Here is an 18,660-nt window from a genome sequence, read left to right as displayed (position 1 = left end):
AAGACCGGAATAAGCATGAATAACTCGCTCATGGCTAAGTTAGACACAAACCAGACTAGGAAGAGAGAAGAGGGCGAGGGCCCAGGGGAGGATGTCCAGAATCTGAAGCCATGAGGACCACCAAGAGACACCAACGGGGGCTACCAGAGCCAGGAAAGATGGCCCGAAGAGAGCCGACAGGAAGAGCCTTCCGCAGGGAGCTCTGTTATTATCAGGAAATGTGACAATCGCAGAAGTGACATTGACCCAAAAGCACCAAAAATCTAAGACATTTGGTTCAGCACCCAAACTGGAGAAGGCTGGAAAGAACTCACCATAGGCAAAATCAAGAGGATTATCACAACAGCGTCTAGTGGAAGGGTTTAGAGAAAGGAGGATCAGAAGAAGCCCAGGTCATTTGTATCTCAGAGTAAAATGCGAAACGATGTTCAACTGCTATTCTTACTCTATTTCTTCTATCTGAATATACGTTGCTTGTGTCATTTCCCTGGAGAGGTTAACAGTAAAAAGCCCTTAAAAATGAAACCTACTGTGCTCATTTTTCAGGGAGAGCAAGGAAGGAGGGTTGATGGAAAAGATGCTTCCTGCTTTGAAGACAGCACCAGGAGAGGAAGAATTTGGAAATGAGAGATAAGTGGGCCAGATCCCAAGGGCCTATGGGATAAAAGAAAGACATATGTAGGAGCCTGTTGAGGCTGCAGAGATGGACTCAGGGTGGCTGGAGAGAGGGCTTGTGTTCTTGGCTCATCACGTAACTCCTTGGTGATACCTGCAAGGCCCAGAGGGTTGGCAAATAAAGCTAAGCACCAGAAAGAAATCAGGAGCACAGTGCCACTGGCTGACCATAGCACACTGGCTCCCAGAGCAGGGTCTAAAACCACTCTTTACTTTTCCCACCTAGCCACCTGTAGTCTACACAAAGTCAACCTGTGATGAGTCTCCACCCTTCTGTCCCTATCTTTCTGAGGGAGACATGAAGGAAAGGGAAGTCTCTCTGAATCTCTTTAAGACAGAAGAGATCAGAACTGGGGTCTGCTAAAAAGTGAGAGGATAACCTTGGAGCCTGGGGGCTGACCTTGGGAAAGCTACCCATGAAGGGAGCCCACAGAGGATGGGTCACCCCAAGACCCCTCCAGACAAGGCAAGAACCTCCCTCCCCAACACCTGAGCCCACACCAGTTAATTCTCCCTTGATGCCTAGGGAGCACACACTTGGTCAGCATCAATCCATCACCCTCTGATCCTTCATCAGGAGAAACTCAGAGCCCAAGTCTTTGTGCAGACCCATCAGCCTACTCCACATAGACGGGCTCCCTCATGACACCCCAGGGTATCTGTAAGTTGAAGAAAGGTGGGGAGACAAGGCATCCCCACTGGGGGTAGATGAAACAAACTAATTCAAGACCCAGAGGTCATAGTTAGAGGCGCCCCACCTTTACACCTTTACTTGCAGCACTCAGCGGAAACAGGCCCAGGACTTTCCTGATCACCAGAGAGGAGGCAGACCTCTCTTGCTGTATTAATCGCCATCCACAGCTTGGCTGCAGTACTGATTATTGAAAGGCCCTGCTCCCAGCAGGTGAGGAGGATCCTAAACAATGTAAAGAAATGAAGAGGAAGGGGAGAGAAGAAGAGAGGGGGGAGGGGAGGGGAGAGAAGGGGAGGGAAGGGGAAGAGAGAGGAGGGGAGGGGAGGGGAGGGGAGGGGAGGGGAGGGGAGGGGAGAGGAGGGGAGGGGAGAGGGAGAGGAGAGGGGAAATTCGTCCTGGCGTCTAAACCATGCGTTGATGTCGGCCTTCTTGTCTTCTCTTTATTTAGCAAAGGTCAGAATGACAATTATACCAAAGTTATATATACCAACTTCTGGAAGGAGGTATGAAGAAAAGGAATAAAGAAAATAAAACATAAAATATGTTGTGTGTGTTTAGCATCTAAAGTGATCATTTTGGTGTAACAAACACCAGTCACTTAAAACTGTTTATAGATGACTTTAAGTGAGTTCACATTTACAAAATGCCTAAGTACGGAAGAAACATTAAAAAACATTGCCTGTTTCTCTCTATTAACAATGACTTGCTTGAGACCAATTTCCTCGTCAAATATTGAAAGCATCAGAAGTGCAGATTTCAATGAGAGTTCAATAAGCCTTCCCAGACCCAAGATGGATCCATAAAACCGAGTGTGCAAACTGTGAGACTCACACACAGGCAAAGCAAAAGAGCAAATCAACAAACATCTAATGTTTACTCTGGGCCAAGCAAAAAGCATCACCTGAACAGTGATTGCCCTCTTGGGGAGAAAGGAAAAAAAGTTCTGTGCTGACTGCCTCCAGAAAATTCCTTTAATGATAAATATATTTTTATGTAAGTTTCCATATTAATAGTGTGGTTCAAATAGAAAAAAAAATGCATATGTTATACAGGAAATACATTTTGAAGTTAACTGTATTTCTCTTCTCAGACATAAACAAAGCTTGCCCTGACTGTGGAGGGAAAAAGAATATTATTTTCTATACAAGAACTTTAAGACATCAGGCTAAGCTGAAAGCAAACCGGGCTCTATTTTAACAGAAGGGAATTTAGCAAAGAATTCAAGTGTATGGGCTATGGAGTCAGGACACTGCCTATCACCCCAAGTTCTCCTTCCTAGACTTACACCATAGGCATTTTTCTCTTTTTGCAGCAGACGCCTCAGCTGTAAAAGCGTTTCTCCTTATAAAATCGCTATGGAAAATAAGAGAGTCTTGGAGCTAATGCTTAGAGATTCTCAGTAAGATACTCAGGTTGAACGAACACATGCATTTATCTCATTTCCCTGCTAAAAGAAATGAAATAGATATAAACTCATGAGGACAAGGAGTACAAGCGAGGACACAATAATGGACAATAAATGTCAACTAATTTGAGGGAGATAAAAAGTGGGTGGAGGAATGGTGACTGACTCAGCAGAGTCCCTTCAGAGAGGGTTAAGAAGAAGAAGCACATTGAGCTGCTTTCACAGAACCTCAGAAAGACGCAGGGATTTAGGACCCTAGGTCACAGGAAACCATAGATAGGGCTCGAGGGGACAACGAGGAAACAGCGGAAGGCCGAGACTGCGCGTGTGGACCCCTAGATTCCTCCATGACCCCAGCCGCGACCAGCCGCCATTCTCTCGTCTCCAGAGGCCCTCGAAGCTATACTATTCCTGGAGAAGCTAAGGCAGAACAGGGGCACAGAGTCCGGGAAAGCCTGCCTGCTGAATGGCGAGACCCTGGCTCATTTCCCTGTCCTGCTCCCAGGTGCTGACAGCCAGGCACCTACTTCTGCCATCCCTCCTCCGACCCCACCCCTGCCCCAACAAAAAACTGAAGGACTCGTTTTCAGAGAAACCGAACAGCTTCAGAAAAATAATCCTACATTTGAAGGTTCCCACCAAAAGGCCAGCTAACCACCCAATCGTTCTGCAATACTGAAACGAAAACGAAAACAAAATGAAAAACAGCTGTCAGTCTCGTGTATTCACTCAGATAGTATCCACTATCAGCTCTTAGTGCTCTGCCTTTTAGTGCAGAACCAAGGATCACTAGAAACCCCCAGGAATGTGCAACCGCCGGCAGGAACAAAGAACAAAACAAACAAATGGAGAAAAGGAACTAGAGGGACAAACAAACCAGGGACCAAACAATTTCTTCTTATCTTCAGAAAGATAGAAGAAGATATTGTAGCCATAAAACAAACACAGGATCCCTTTTTTTTTTTTTTTAAGGAATAAACCATTAGAGAATATAATAAATGTCCCATAATTGGTAGCTACCATTTTTGTTGCCACGTGCTACCCCTCATGGCTGCCCCACATAGAGATAACTTTCTCAAGTTCACTGCGCAGAGACTCCGTCTCTCCTTATCCTATCTGGTTACTGCGGTTGAGCAAACAAGTCAGCTTTCAGTCCTCTCTGCTTGCTGTCTCTTTTCCTGGAGCACTGCATGGCTGGCTCCACTTCATTGTTAGATCTCTAGCTTAAATAGGGCCTCCGACTGCCGCAGCTCCTCATCCTTGACCCTACTTGTTTTCTTCATAGCACTTATTGCTGTAATATGTGAATTATGTGATTTCTTCAGCATCGTGTCTCCTCCAGCTCCAAGAACAGGCCCCAGCACTTAACGCGATGGCTCTTACAAAGCAGGTTTTCCACAAATATTTACTGAATGGGGAAATAAATAAATCTTAATTGTATTAGAGGAAAAGGTATGACTGCAAATATTCAACTGAACATATAGACCATTATTTTCTCTCCTTCAGGAGTTAAAGAGCCAAAGACAATGAGGTTTCATCTTAGGTTGCTACACTAAATATAAATTATAGTTTATATTTTCTTTGACTTGAGTTCTTGTGTAATAAAACATAAGGGCTAGCATTATTTACCATTATGACAACTGAAATGCCTACATCTATAAAATATGAAAATTGTTTTCTACATTAAAAAAAAAAAACACCTGAGTTTAGAAGACATGCATATACTCTGTGGGGAGGTATGTAATTGGGCAAGAACTCAAATTCAGAACTTCCGATTTTAAAGTTTTTCAGAGGGATGGGTTCGTTGGGGAAAGCCATTTTTGAGCCTAGAGGGTAAATGCTCTTCTGTGCTTTTCTTTTTTACACCAGCCACAGACATAAACAAACAAAAAGCAACATGGTCCAGGTGGGTCTTTTTAGTTTAAAATTCTTCAGCCAAATCTTTTATTCAAGCTAATGTTCACAAGTAATAATCAATCATAGAATCTTTGCACTGGAAAGTCATTGAGTTCAAACTCATCATCTTACAGAGGAGAAAATTAAGGCATAACGAAATTGGTTCGAGTTTCCAGAGACCATCATGGCTACCTGGCCTCCCAGGCCTGTCACTGACTGATAGGAGTTGGCCCCCATTGCATCCTCAGTCCATGTGTGCTGGGTGTTTATGGAGAACTGAGAGAGAGGCAACAGCACCCACTGGGTGCCAAACCAGACAGAGTGTCTGCCCTCAAGCAACTAACATGCTCATGTAAGAGACAGACAATAAATTCATAAAGAGGGAAGATAGTTTCCATTTCTGATAAGCACTCTGAAGGACAAACTAAGCAAATGTGGCGGAGTATAAATAACAGTTTAAGGATATGAGGGAGAAGGCGTCTCTGAGGAAGTGAGAATTGAGTTGAGACCTGAATGATGAGAAAGAATCAGTCATGGAAGATTTAGGGGAAAAATTGCAAAGGCTTGACATGGAAACCAGTGTGACACATTCATGGGACAGAAGAAAGCAGAAGCCTGATGGGAAATAATAGGAGAGAAAGTCCAAGAGAAGATGGTGGCTTGGGCCATGGATGGCAGTGGCAGTGGAGATGGTGAGTTGGACGTATTCTGGGGTGAAGCCGACAGGAACAACTGAAGTAGTAGATGTGGAGGTGAGGGAAAGAGAAGAATCAGTGATAACCCCTAAATTTGTGGATAGTGGTGCCACTTACCAAGACGGGCCATGTTGGGGGAGAGAACGGGTCTATCTGGATGGGTTAAATGTGAGGTGTTTGTCAGTCATTGAGTAATCGTGGAATTTATGTCCACATTCTCAGCCTGTGCCCCTCTCCCTCCCTCACCCATTCAGCCACTCTGCCCTTCGCTTAGTTCTTCTAATGTGCGGAACTCATTCCTGCCTCTGGGTCCTTGCACGTGATGTTCCCCCTCAAAGAACTCCACACTTTGCATGACTTGTCCATTTCATCTTTCAGCCCTCAGCCTAAACGTCCTCCCTTCCTCCCTTCGGGAAGGCCTTTGCTCAGTGTCTCATCTAAGTTAGGACCCCTCCGCCTACTGTCTATCATAATACTCCGTTTCCTTCAAGGGCCTAATCATAATTTGTAATCATCCCTCAGTTTACTTTTATCACCTATCTTTTCTGCTGGGATGTAAATGTTATAGACCTAGTACTTAGCACAATGCAAGGCACACAATTAGTGCTCAATGAAAATGTGGTTAAAAGAATGGAGGGAAAAACAAAAAATAGGATTTGAGTTGACAAAAATGTACAAAGGCATTCTGGGAAGCGGCAGCGCAGGCATGAAAGTGGGCCTATGAGTGTGTCAGGGAGAAGGCCAGCAACCGGGCCTGACTTCTGAGGCTGCTCTCAATACCTACTCCCCAGCCCAGCCCTGGCCCAGACAATTCGGCTTCAAGTCCCTAAGCCATTGTCCTCTGCATACAGCACATGCCGCTCACATGCAAGAGTCTCAGGGATCAAGAAAGTACAAGACTTCCTTTCTCGGGCCGCCAGCTTCCCTGGGGGGCTGCCACCCCCACCAAAACTTTCCAAAGGCCAAAAGGGCATCACAGGTTACGGCTCAAGGTTAAGGACAGAGGACTGGAGTTAGAATAAACAATAGCACAGAAGGTGATGCTCCCTGTCCACATTAGACATTTTAACTTCATGCTCAAAATATCCTGCTGATAAAATCCAAGCTATTTTTTAAATAAACTTTACTATTTATAAAAGTTTCAGATTTACGGAAAATCGACAAGGGAGGACAGTGAGTTTCCACATACCCCATACCTAGTTTTCCCTATTATTAACATCTTACATTAATGTGGTATATTTGCTACAATTAATGACCCAGTATTGATATGTTATTTTTAACGAAAGTTCATATTTTATTCAGATTTCCTTAGTTTTAACCTAATGTCCTTTTTCTGTTCCATAATCCCATCAAAGACACATTTTATTTAGCCATCATGTTTCCTTAGACTCCTCTTGGTTCTGACGCTTTTTCAGACTTTCTTTGTGTTTGATGACTTTCACAATTTTGAGGAGTTCTGGGCAGTTATTTTGTCGAATGCCATCTGCTGGGATGATGGAGTTTTGGGAGGAAGACCACAGAGGTAAAGTGCCATTTCCACCACGACATCAAGAGTACATACTATCAACATGACTCATCACTGTCGATGTGGACCTTGATTATCTGGCTGCAATAGTATTTGCCAGATTTCTCTACTATAAAGTTGCTCTCCCCCACCCCACCCCTTTCCACACTGTACTCTTTGGAAAGGAATCACTATGCACAGTCCACATTTAAAGAATGTGGGGTTATGCTCTGCCTCCTTAAGGGTGAGAATCTACATCAATTATTTCAAATCCTTCAGCACAGGACATTTGTCTCTTCTCCTCCACTTTTTTATTTACTTACCCATTTATTTATATCAGGATGAACTCTTGGATACTTATTTCATATTTTGGGTTATAACCCAATAGTATTACAATTTGTTGCTCAAATTATTTCAGCTTTGATCTTTGAGAGCTCTTTCAGTTGACTCCTGTCTCCCTTTGACATCCCTCCAATCAATGTGGGGTTTGGTTTGGTTTGGTGTGGTTTGGTTTGGTTTGGTTTGGTTTGGTTCGGTTTGGTTTTAAGCACTTTCCTATTTTCTGGCACTATAAGATGCAACCTGTTTCTTAAATCATACCCTCGCAGACCTTGACATAAGACAACCTCAAAGGTAGGTAATTTAAGGGATGTCCCTGCAGTTTATCCAAGGAAAGGTATGTTTCCAGGCTGTTTGGCTCTCTGGTGCTCACTTTTATGAGGCTTTTGCATTGCATCTCAAACAGAGGTCATTTGTCAAGTGTCAAAGGGCACAGAAGTCCTAGACTGTGGTAGAATGGGCACCAATAAGAGAGTCAGAAAGACTGGCATTATCCGTGTCCTCCATACTAGCTGAGTTACTTTATAGCAGGTCACTCCATATATCTGAGCCCTGGTTTCCACATATTTCTTGCAGGACTTTGTGAAGATAAAAGGTAATGCATGTGAACACTTAGCGCAGTGCCAGGCCCAAAATTGTTGCTTAAAGAAATGGTTAGCCTCACAGAAGAAAGAATGAGACAGTGAGTCCATTCTACAGGGATCAGGGCTGGAAGGGAGAACAACCAGCTGGCTCCAGCCTCTCGAAACAGCCAGGCTCCATCAGTTCAAAACCAAACACATGACTCATGAATTCTAATCCATTCTTCTAGTCTCAGCTTTCCTCCTTCATGCTGGGAGGCCAAATTACAGTATTTTTATTATTTTGCCTCTTTACTGTGTATTTTATTTATCTCTGTTGTGCTGCCTAGTTTTTGGCATTTTTTTCAAAAGCCCTACTCATTCTCCCTACTATTTGTATTCTTGGTAAAGCCACCAATAGCAATAATGTACTTCTCTCAACCTATGGGAAAATTTCTTCATTGCATTCTTGCCACACTGCTACCTTCATTAACCTGGAACTGAATACTGAAATTCCACTTACTGTTTTGATTATTTTGTTTTCTCAGTACGTTTGCCATTTTCCAGAATCAGAGATTCTGCTCCTGGACCAGTGGCAGCTCATGGTGCCCCCGCCCCCCCTCCCCCCCCCCCCCCGCCACCAACCAACCACCAACTGAATAATAGACTAGGTCTTGACAGAATGAAGGCAGGTAGTAGCAGACTTCGAAACCAACCTGAAATCAGGAAGGGGAACAGAGCTGCAGTCAGTCATCCTCTGAGCGTGAAGCCCCCAGTATGCAGTGTAAGTTGGTATCTGGCTTTCCTTCACTAAGCTCCAAGAGGTCAGGGCCACTTATGTCTTGTTGACTGTTGTATCTCCAGAGTGTAGTACAGTGCCTGACACATAGTGCATGCTCAATAAATGTTTATTTTTAAAAAATGAATGATTAGGTTTTCCCAAAAGTTAAACACTCCAACTTTTCTTTCATTTCCTGGTAGATGCAGTAGAGGTGCCTTTTTTTCTTAGTCCAAATATTGGTTCCATTTTATATGGTCCCACTGTGTTGATTGTCTTCCAAATGGTAATTTGAGTTCGAGATTGGGAGGCAGTCCTTCCTATTGGGGAAGGAAAAAGAGAAGTTGAATTTAAATAAGAATGTTGCTATAGAGTGAATGTTTATGTCCCCTCAAAACTCATATGTTGAAAACTAACCCCCAATGTGATATTCAGAGGTGGGGCTTTTGGGGGGTGATTAAGTCATGAGGGTTGCACCCTCGTGAATGGGAATAATGCCTTTATAAAAGAGACTCCAGAGATGTCCCTTGCCCCCTTCCCCATGTGCAGACACAGTGAGAAGACGGTGTCTGTGAATCAGGAAGCCGGCTCTCACCAGACACCAAATCTGCCAGAGCCTTGATCTTGGACTTTCCAGCCTTCAGCACTGTGAGAAAGAAATTTCTGTTGTATATAAGTCACCCAGCCTGTGGTATTCTGTTATAGCAGCCCAAAAGACTGAGACAAATGTCCTCTCACTTCTTTCTCCATTGAAATTTCTCAGCTATTCATACCATACATATCCTTCCAGACCTGGCCCTTGGTCAACATCAAGATGTATCTCTTCATGAAGCCTCCCCAGGCCCACTGAGTTCATTATCCTTTAAGCCTATAGTTTTAATGACCTGTAAGGCTCATCCACATGGCAGACATACTCTCTGAAGACACCTCTCGTACTGTAATCTTCTGTGTTGTAATCTAATACTTTATGATTATTTCACTTTTCATGTGTTCCTATCTTATCTGTCCAAATACATTATAAATTCCTTGAGCAGAGATTGTACCTCATATTTCTTTATAGTTCTCTCTGTCCTGGCACTGCCTCTGGCACATGAAAAGTTCTTTCTAAAGTCATCCACTTTCAAAGCACTAGCCTTAATCACTTCATCACTTCGTAAAAAAAAAAAGAAAAAGAAAAAAAAGTCAGATAAAGGAGGATGAGGTGAGAAGGTCAGAGAAAAGAAAGAGAGAGGATGGGGAAAGGCAAAGAACATGAGATAATCAAAATGAAAAGAATCGAGCCAAGACAAGCCCTGATAATAGGTTAGGTTAAATTTCACTGAAATATTGAGTGGATAAAAAACCCAGTGCTGCTAACGGAGAGAAAGCAAAGTATTGTGAACCAGTTTGACACTCCCCCGCCCTGCCTTTCTTATATACATTTCACTACTGAATAATAGAGCCTCCCTTACACAAGCTTCAACAACCTACCTTGTACTGGAGTTGTGTCGAATAAAATATTATTTGAATTAAGTAGAAACGTGATCACCTGGAAATCATAGATCCATAGGTTTTCAAGCTGGAAGTGATATAGGAGACCAGGTCAAGGTGACGATTAATTCTAAACCTAAAATCCAATGTCTCCATTCAAAATACATATGACCCTCTGGAAATGGTATGAAAAAAATCTAGTATAAGCCCATGTAAACATTTCTGGGAAGATTTATAAATTTCATCAGTTTCTTAAAGGGGCCACCCTGCCAAAAAGTTATAGACCACTAACTACTCTGGGTTAAGTCCTTGATAGTACAGACCAGAAAGCTCTGACCCAGAAAGGTTATTAAGTGTACCCGAGGAGATAGAACCAGGTGGTAAAAGAACCAGAATTATGACCCAGTTCTCTTGACTTCTAGCTGCCACTTTTTCTCCTGTACTTACACTCCTCCCTTTTTTATTATAAAGAGATTTTCTCTGTGAGAATATTTGCACTAACAGAATTTGACCTGGGGTGTTCTGGATGCTTCACTCTATTACACTTTAAGCATCTTCCATTTGCCTGCTTTCCTTCACCCTAATGATGCCCACAGGGATGTAATTTTCTCACTTCTCTTTTTCTATTATCACCTTATCTGGCCTTTGCCCACTCTCTTTTCTGCTACACATGGCATGTCTCTAGGTGCCCTTTTGTCCTCCCATCCTGATTTTATGAGAAGTATTTATTTCCATGTTTTCTGTATTTGCCTGGATGTATTCTAAGGGAGCTGATGGTAAAACCCTTCTCTCTCAGCAGGAAACGATTGCTCACAGCAATTACGCCTGCTGTCTTCCTTTTCATTTTCCTTCAGCTCTTGATGAAATTGTGTTTCCAGAAACCCTATGAATTCTTTCTCAGACTCTTACATAACTCGGTGTATTCAGGCATTTCTTTTTCCATCCATATTTTTGTTTGGTTGGTTGGTTGGTTGGTTGGGCATTTGGCTCATTTTCTTTCCAAATAACTTGGTGGCTATTTTATCTTCAGTTTCTCTCACACTGTAGATGATCTGCATCCAAATGGATGGTTTAAGATTCAGTCATGTTTGGTTGATATTTCTATTGTTAGCTGCAGAATGAGTCCATGAACCTGACAATTGAGTTGTTTGTGAGTTTGTTTTGCTGATTTGTTGTTTGGGGAAAACTTTTTGTTTGTTTACCCTTTGGGGAAAAAGAATATTAATTTGGGGTCCAGTCTTAGGGCTAAAGTTCAGAATGTGTTATTTTACTCCAAGTTATATTCTTCATACCATTAAAGAGCTTGTCCCTTAGGCAAAACTCAGTGTGTGTGTGTGTGTGTGTGTGTGTGTGTGTGTTCTGGGAATGATTCTAGAGAATATTTCAGTGGAACTGAAATATAGGTTTTAGTATCTTCTTTATAAATAAGTCAACCCTTGAGGATAAATTCCCAATTCCACTCCCCCTACTCTTCCCTACCCCATCACCTAGCCCTGACCTACTCTCCAGGTTAGGATTCTAGCACTAGTAAGTAGCACCAACAAAATCGAGGCAGAAATTAGACCATTATGTACCACACTGGAATTCAGAAGAGACAAATAGAGACTTGGGAAGGGGGTGGGAATGAAGCAGGAGAAGACAGTCCAGTGGCAACCCAGATGCCTGGGGGTCCTTTTTGGGACCATAGTGTTGACTGATAGTTAATGTGCCTTAAGAACAAATAAGAGACTGATTGGTTGTATCTGAGCCACTGGATCTTGGGACAGAGAGGGAGCAAATTAATTCTAAGTTACACTGAATAGACAAGGGAATAGAGGAGGGGTGATACTGAACCTTGGCTGTGTTTCCTGGTTGGTTCAAGAGATAGAGCAGGACAGATTCTACAAGGAGTTCACAATGACCCCTTGGAAAGGAGTTGAAGGAGGCAGAGGATGGGAGGAAGGTCCTGACACCCATAGGGCTATTATTATGGCAACTGCTTACATCTCACTTGGTCTCCTCTGTGTGCATGGTACTCTGGTAAACCTTGAACCCTGCCAAAGGTACCTTCAAAGTCCAAGCAATGTGTAAACTGTGTTTTTGCTGTAATTGGGAACACATACTGGCAATGTCTGCCAGAAAAAATCTTGAGCTGAATGGGTTGCAGTGTGCAGCCTGGGGTCTAATACGAGTTCCTGCCAGTAGAAGGAAGCAGATAGAATGAAATGTCAATCGAGCCTGGAAGAGAGAACCCATATCCAATGCACCTCACTAGACCTTTGCCCTTATGCATCTACAAGATAGTGTAGCCCTACCAGTTAACAAATCTGTGTAAACAGCATTCAATGCTGAGTCGCCAATAAACAATTTGATGACTGTCAAAAAAACTTTTTAAAAGTGTTTCCTTAGAGAAATATTGACCTTCAAATATGCTGCCAAAAAGAAAGCAAGCATTCTCATCATTTGCATGAATTCAGAAAGAATCAGTGGAACACATGACATGATTTTAGAAACTTAGAAGTTAAATCAAAATAATACATAGACATTCTCTTCCTCCCTCTGAAAATACTCAAAATGTCACCAATGGAACTTTGAGAGTCAATATAATGAATCAAACATAAGCTTCAGAAAATGAAAGCTTTGACCCAAGTCTGCCTTTCACAAGATATATGTCCTTGGGCAAGTTACTAAACTTCTCCAGTTCTCAGCTGCCTTATCCATACATTCCCATGCTGAACCTGATTGGTAAAAACAAACAAACAAACAAACAAACAAACAAAAAAACAAACAACACCTTTTCAGTAGAAGCCAGTTCAAGAAAAATAAACACATCAATGGTCAAATGTGTTCCTTTGTTAACTCCAAATGCAGATTGCTTTATTGATCCCCATGGCAAAAAGTAAATATTATATCAATTATTTTATGAATAAAAGAATACGAATGATAATATAATCATTGCTTTTATTCTCTTAAAATGTTAACATATGGACTTTTTAATTAATTTATTTTTATGGCTACATTGATTAACGAAATCGAGAAGTTTCATCTGTACACTTTAACAGTAAGGCATATATATATTTATAATGTGTGTTCACCTCTCATAGTTAGATTTCTTTTGTCACCATATATTTGACCACTTTTTTTTACCTCATCTACCACCCCTTCCCCCCTCTCCTACTCTTTGGTAACCACTAGTCTATTGTCCGTGTCCATGAGTCTCTGTAATATATGAACATTTTTGGAAGAGGCAATAAAGACACGATTTTCTAATCTTTCCATCCTTATACTTGTTTAAATTGAATCTAAGCATTCACAAAATGCATTCACTGCCATTACCTAATTTCTTACTTCAGGACACCCTGAAAGAAAAACATAATTATCACCCCCCATTTACATATGGGAAAACTAGAAGCTAGAAAGGCTAGAAATAACTCTCTAAGGACAGCAAATTGGAAGCAGAGTAGAAGCTAGAATTAGTTCATTACATTCAATGCACAGTACAAATGTGATTTTTTTATATTGTATAACAAAATGTGTCACCAACATTTAGAAGATCTGCATACCTCAGTGAATCAATATTTTCCAAATGACCAATGAATAACATAAAATCATGTATGGGTAAGAGATCCATTCAAAGTACAAGGTAGATCACTGGGTTTTAATGTAACAGAGTGTAAAGATTTCATTGATCTGTTTTCAGATTTTATATTGCAACTAACCTTTCAGGAAACACCACTTTTTGAGTTTTAGAGTAGTGTCAAAGATGAATATCCATGTTTATCTGAAAAAGCTATTATAATACTGCTTCTTTTTCAACTACATATTCGTGTAAAGCTGAGTTTTTTCATATATGTCAACCTCAATCAAAACAACATATTTCAACAGATTAGATGCAGAAACAGATATGAGAATCTCATTGTTTTCTAATAAACCAGACATTTAAAAGGTTTACAAAAATGTAAAGGAATGCCACTCTTCTCAATAAGTTTTTTGTTTCAGAAAATAAAATTTTTTTTAATTTTTAAAAAAGTTGCTTATGTCAACACATAATGATTTTATTACTGTTATTTTTTAATGAATTAATACATATATAATAAATATTAAAATCCTTTTTCAGTTTTAATTTCTAATATGGTGAATATAGATAGATATAATCCATACAAACAAAATCTCTCTGGAGTTCTCGATAATTTTTAAGAATGTAAAGGGATCCTGAGACCAAAGCATAAAGAGAAAGCCACAATAAAAGATTGACTTCACCAGGAAGATACAACAATTCAAAAACTTGTATGCACTTAAAAAAATAGCCTCAAAATATACAAAGCAAAAAATATGTAAAGTGTAGACACTGGAAAATCCACTATCATAATGAAAAATCTCATTCATCTCTCTCAATTACTGTTAGGTTAAGCAGACAAAAATAAGTCCAGAGATTTTATCAATTGGGTCCTGGCAGAAAAGTGATGCCACGCTCAGATGAGGTGAGGAGAGAGAGTTTAATTAAACACTCACAAGGTGTGGATGAGGTTAAGAGACCCCAACCAAGGATGGATGGAGAAGCATATCAAAGCTAGCAACAGGAGCAGGTTACCACCCATAGGCCCAAAGGGCCCAAGAGGGGCTTGGTCACCAACACCAGTAGGAGCTGTTGCTAAAAGAGAGGGTGCCTGACAGGCTCTATGGTCTTTCACAGAGGATTATGGTCTTTGCCAAAATGGCCCAGCAAGAGCGAGCTGGCTAAGTTAATATTCTGACCTTTCTCTCTACCGCTTTCCAATCCCTATCCATATCTCCCATTGGCTGAGCCCAGGGGTGCCAGGGAAGAAAGTCATTGATATAGTTCATACAGGTCAGCCTCCTGAAGCATGAAGTAGGGTGAGAAAACATAGGAAGCAGATATGGAGGGGCAAAGGGAAAAGATTCAGCACAGACGTAACTGATTAGACAACATCATGTACAGGTTTAGTCTGTTGAATTAAAATAGAACCCTGGATCCAACAACTAAAGAACATATATTCCGTCCAAACATACATGGAACATTTATAAAAACTGACCACGATTCTAGGCTAACAAAGGAAGTCCCAGCAAATTTCGAAAAAATCTACGTCAACTAGAATCTGTCCTCTGACCACAAAACAATTCAATTGTGAGTCAATAACAAAAAAGATGGAAGGGAGAGAACCCATATATTTGAAAATTTTGAGAACAATTCTAATAATGTAAAGGAAAACAACATATTAATTTAGATACACTCAGAAATTAATGATAACAAAAATAGTACATATTAAATCTTGTGCATGCAGCAAAAATAGTACATAGAGAGAGCAATGTATATCCTTAAATGCCTATGTTAGATAAAAAAATTAAATTAGAGAGCTAAGAATTCAATTTAGGACATTAAGAAAAAACAAAGAGGATGATAAAATATATATAAATGCAGAAATGAATGAAATAGAAAACAAAAATAAAATAGAGACAATCAACAAAGATGAGTGCTGGTTCTATAAGATCAAAATGAACAAACTTTGTAAAATCAAATTTTAGAAAGAGGAGCAAGCAAGTGTGCACAAATAAAAGTTTTCCTCTCTACTTTCTTCTTTACGGCCTCCCTCAGACCCCACATATCCAAACTCCAGCCATCATTTCTTTTGCTTGATGTGAGCTGAAAGAGTGTGTTTGAAATTGTAGCCTAGAAGAGCAAAGTACACAACTGATTAGATGACCTTATAGAGCCTGTGGAAATTCTACAGACTCCACTGCATCTCCTGTCTAAGCAGCAATGGCTGAGTTCTGTGCTCCTGGGTGTGGGTGAGGGGACCAGGCTGTCGGGACAACAGGCTTTGCTCTCTAAATGAGGGTAAAAAGAGCACAAGGGATGATGAGCACCTGAAGTGGAAGGAGAGTGGAAGTGAAGCTCCTGAAAGAAAAATGGTGCAGACCTAGGAGGCTAAACAAGAAAAAGACAAATCAGAGACCTGCATCATTATTTTATTTAGAGCCAGCTCTGCACTCTCTCCCTATTCATGAGGTGTGTGAACATCACCACTACCGTGAGACTTGAGGTGCTAAAGGGCTCTCCGTGGCTACAGAAAATCTTTTTGTTGTGCTATTTGGGGGATTTTCTTTTGGTTTTATATTTTCCATTTTTCTTCTGCTGCTTTATAAGACCTTGTCTACAGAGAATACATACCCCTCATGGTCTTCAGTCGTCTTTATAAAATAGAAGCTCATTTACAAGTGGGTCTCAAGACATGAAAACCAGATAAAACACTCACCCAAATCATCCAAACCCCAGGGTTTTATATCTATGGAAGGTACAAAGAACTGAACCAGATGCAAAGTCATTTTCAGCTTCATAATTACAGAGGAAACAGCATTTCATAACCATAGGTGTGGAACTGAGATTGGCAGAGGACAGAGGTACTACTTGTACAGGTTAAATAATTGCCAACTGCACTACCCATTATAAATTAGTAATATCAACACTTAACTTTGAAATCTATTTGTTTAGAGCCAGCTGATGTATCTCAAACCACAGCTGAATGAACTCTTAAAATGGTAATATAGTAGCTCATTTTCTCACATCAAAAGCTGATTCAAGTACTTTTGAATCTTGAAATGATCAGTTACTAATCTGCTAAAATATTCTACGTAGTTGGAAAGCAATCCCTGCATTTTAATTTATTGGAAACTCAATTCAGAATTCAATTAAAAATATCAATATTCTTCATTCAAAGAAACATCACCCAAATAACTCTTTCATTTCCAATTTTAATTAAAAGAACTATCTAAGAATTTCATGTTCTATTGCTTTTCACACCCATTAAAAAACAGAAATGGACTAAAAGTAATTGATATTATCCTTGTGGTAATGACTTTAAAATTCTCGCCCTGGTCATTTATAGCCACTGTAAATAAGTGAAATACATGTCTCTATTTACTTAACTTCTAAGAAAGAAACCTCATGTGTTCCCCTAGCCATTTTTTCAACATACCAGAACTCTGGCTCTTCTATTTCAATATCTGGGTATGATGAGATCTCCATGGACCATTATAGTCTTTTTTGTAATCTTAAATTTTGATTATTCCTGTATATACCTAAAGCACCATCTATGCTTTTAAATTCTATGACACAGAAATCAGGAATAATATTTATAAACAATCTCTGAAACTGCCCAGTTAATACAATACATAATAATTTGACAGGCCGCTCCAAGATTTGTATTATATTCATATTTATATTCTGATTATCTATTAAACTTAAGACATAGATAAGATAATAAACCTCGAGGTTAAAGCTATTAAAGAATTATGATAAGCAAAATATGAATGTTTTCTTGTTTCAACTTATTTTTCCTCCTTTAAAATGTAAGTATTATTTTGGTTAAAAATTAAATGTAATTCCATGATAAGTCTTACTGCAAATAGTTTAGAAATACACGTGTAGACCTACACTTAGGGTAAAAGGGGCTCATCTTATTTAAATTAAAACACAGCTCCTATGCAAGAGCAATACTGAATTTTCACCCCAAATTGCATAAGTCTAGCATGTAAATGATGTGTAAATGAAGTGCTCCCTGAATAGGCATTAAATGAGCTTTAAGAGGGAAGACCATAACAGTCCATCATCTCAATGGTCCCAGTCCAAAAGTGCTTGAGTCACTTTGACACAACAGAGTGTGACAGCTTCATAGGCATTGTTTCAGGGAGCTGAGTCCAAACTCAGTAGAAAAGAGGGGTCACTGATGGCTGTAGGCCCAGAGGTCGCTGATGGCTGTAGCCTGACCCTTTGTCCAGCAGGCACCCACGATCACTTATCCAGGTTGGACTTACCACTGTGGTCCACAGGAGGAAGGATTGTGTGTGGGTTTGCTTTAAGTAAATGATGAGCAATTGATATGGAAATAAGCCAGTAAACCCTTTGTTTGAATCCAAATCCTGGGCAATGTTCTCAAGATACCACCCCAAAAGGATAGGAAGTGCTCCCTGAAGCAAGCAGAGGGTGCAGGCTCTGCGGAGTTGTGGCTCCCAGCTTTGCCTCAGGCGCTGAAAGTGTGGTGATAAGCGCCTAGTGATCATCTTTCATTAAGGAGCTTCAGAACGGTCTGCCTTCTGCCAACCGAGGACTAACATTTGCACCTTTCCTCATAAAAAGGGTCCCCATATAATGGTCCAACTTTAGTAATAATGCATTCATTAACACAGGAAAATGGATCCAAGGCTATTATGGAATCTGCACACATCTCAGTACCTACTATGAAGCCTCCAACACGGCAGGTACTCAAATTATGTTATACAAGTCAACCTCGGGTTACTTACTAATTACTGAGGGTAGGTTTATATTATCCATTCATCTACTTTTACCCAATCCCCAAGGCCCACATCTCTGCATCATGTCCAAACGGAGGTGAAAATGAAATCTGTGTCACAGAACACAGTATCCTCACTCAGTTTATGAGAAAATTATCCATTGGCTTCATTAATGTCATCTCCACTGGTATCATCAACCTACCGAATATTCTATTTCTTGGTTATATTATTGAAAGAATGCTTTAGGTCTAATAAGGAAATTAAATATCAAAATGTCAGCATCAAAGAACATATTTCCAGGAAACAAATAAATAGATAGATAGATAGATAGATAGATAGATAGATAGATAGATAG

The 18,660-nt window shown here is 40.4% G+C and overlaps 1 long non-coding RNA gene across 4 annotated transcripts in view; it reads right to left on the bottom strand.

Annotated features, from left to right (window-relative positions):
* LOC107505084 overlaps window positions 1-18,660 on the bottom strand; it is an 84,791-nt gene that overhangs the window by 44,228 nt on the left and 21,903 nt on the right. For all 4 annotated transcript variants that reach the window (XR_001595628.2, XR_004955555.1, XR_004955556.1 and 1 more), the window contains exon 2: window positions 8,485-8,866. This is a non-coding gene — a long non-coding RNA (uncharacterized LOC107505084). The remainder of the gene's footprint in view (window positions 1-8,484; window positions 8,867-18,660) is intronic.

Source organism: Rousettus aegyptiacus, unplaced genomic scaffold (genome assembly GCF_014176215.1).
Source record: "Rousettus aegyptiacus isolate mRouAeg1 unplaced genomic scaffold, mRouAeg1.p scaffold_m13_p_2, whole genome shotgun sequence".
NCBI lineage: Eukaryota > Metazoa > Chordata > Mammalia > Chiroptera > Pteropodidae > Rousettus > Rousettus aegyptiacus.
Note: the sequence above shows the minus strand (reverse complement) of the source record. Positions and strands in the feature narration are given on the sequence as shown.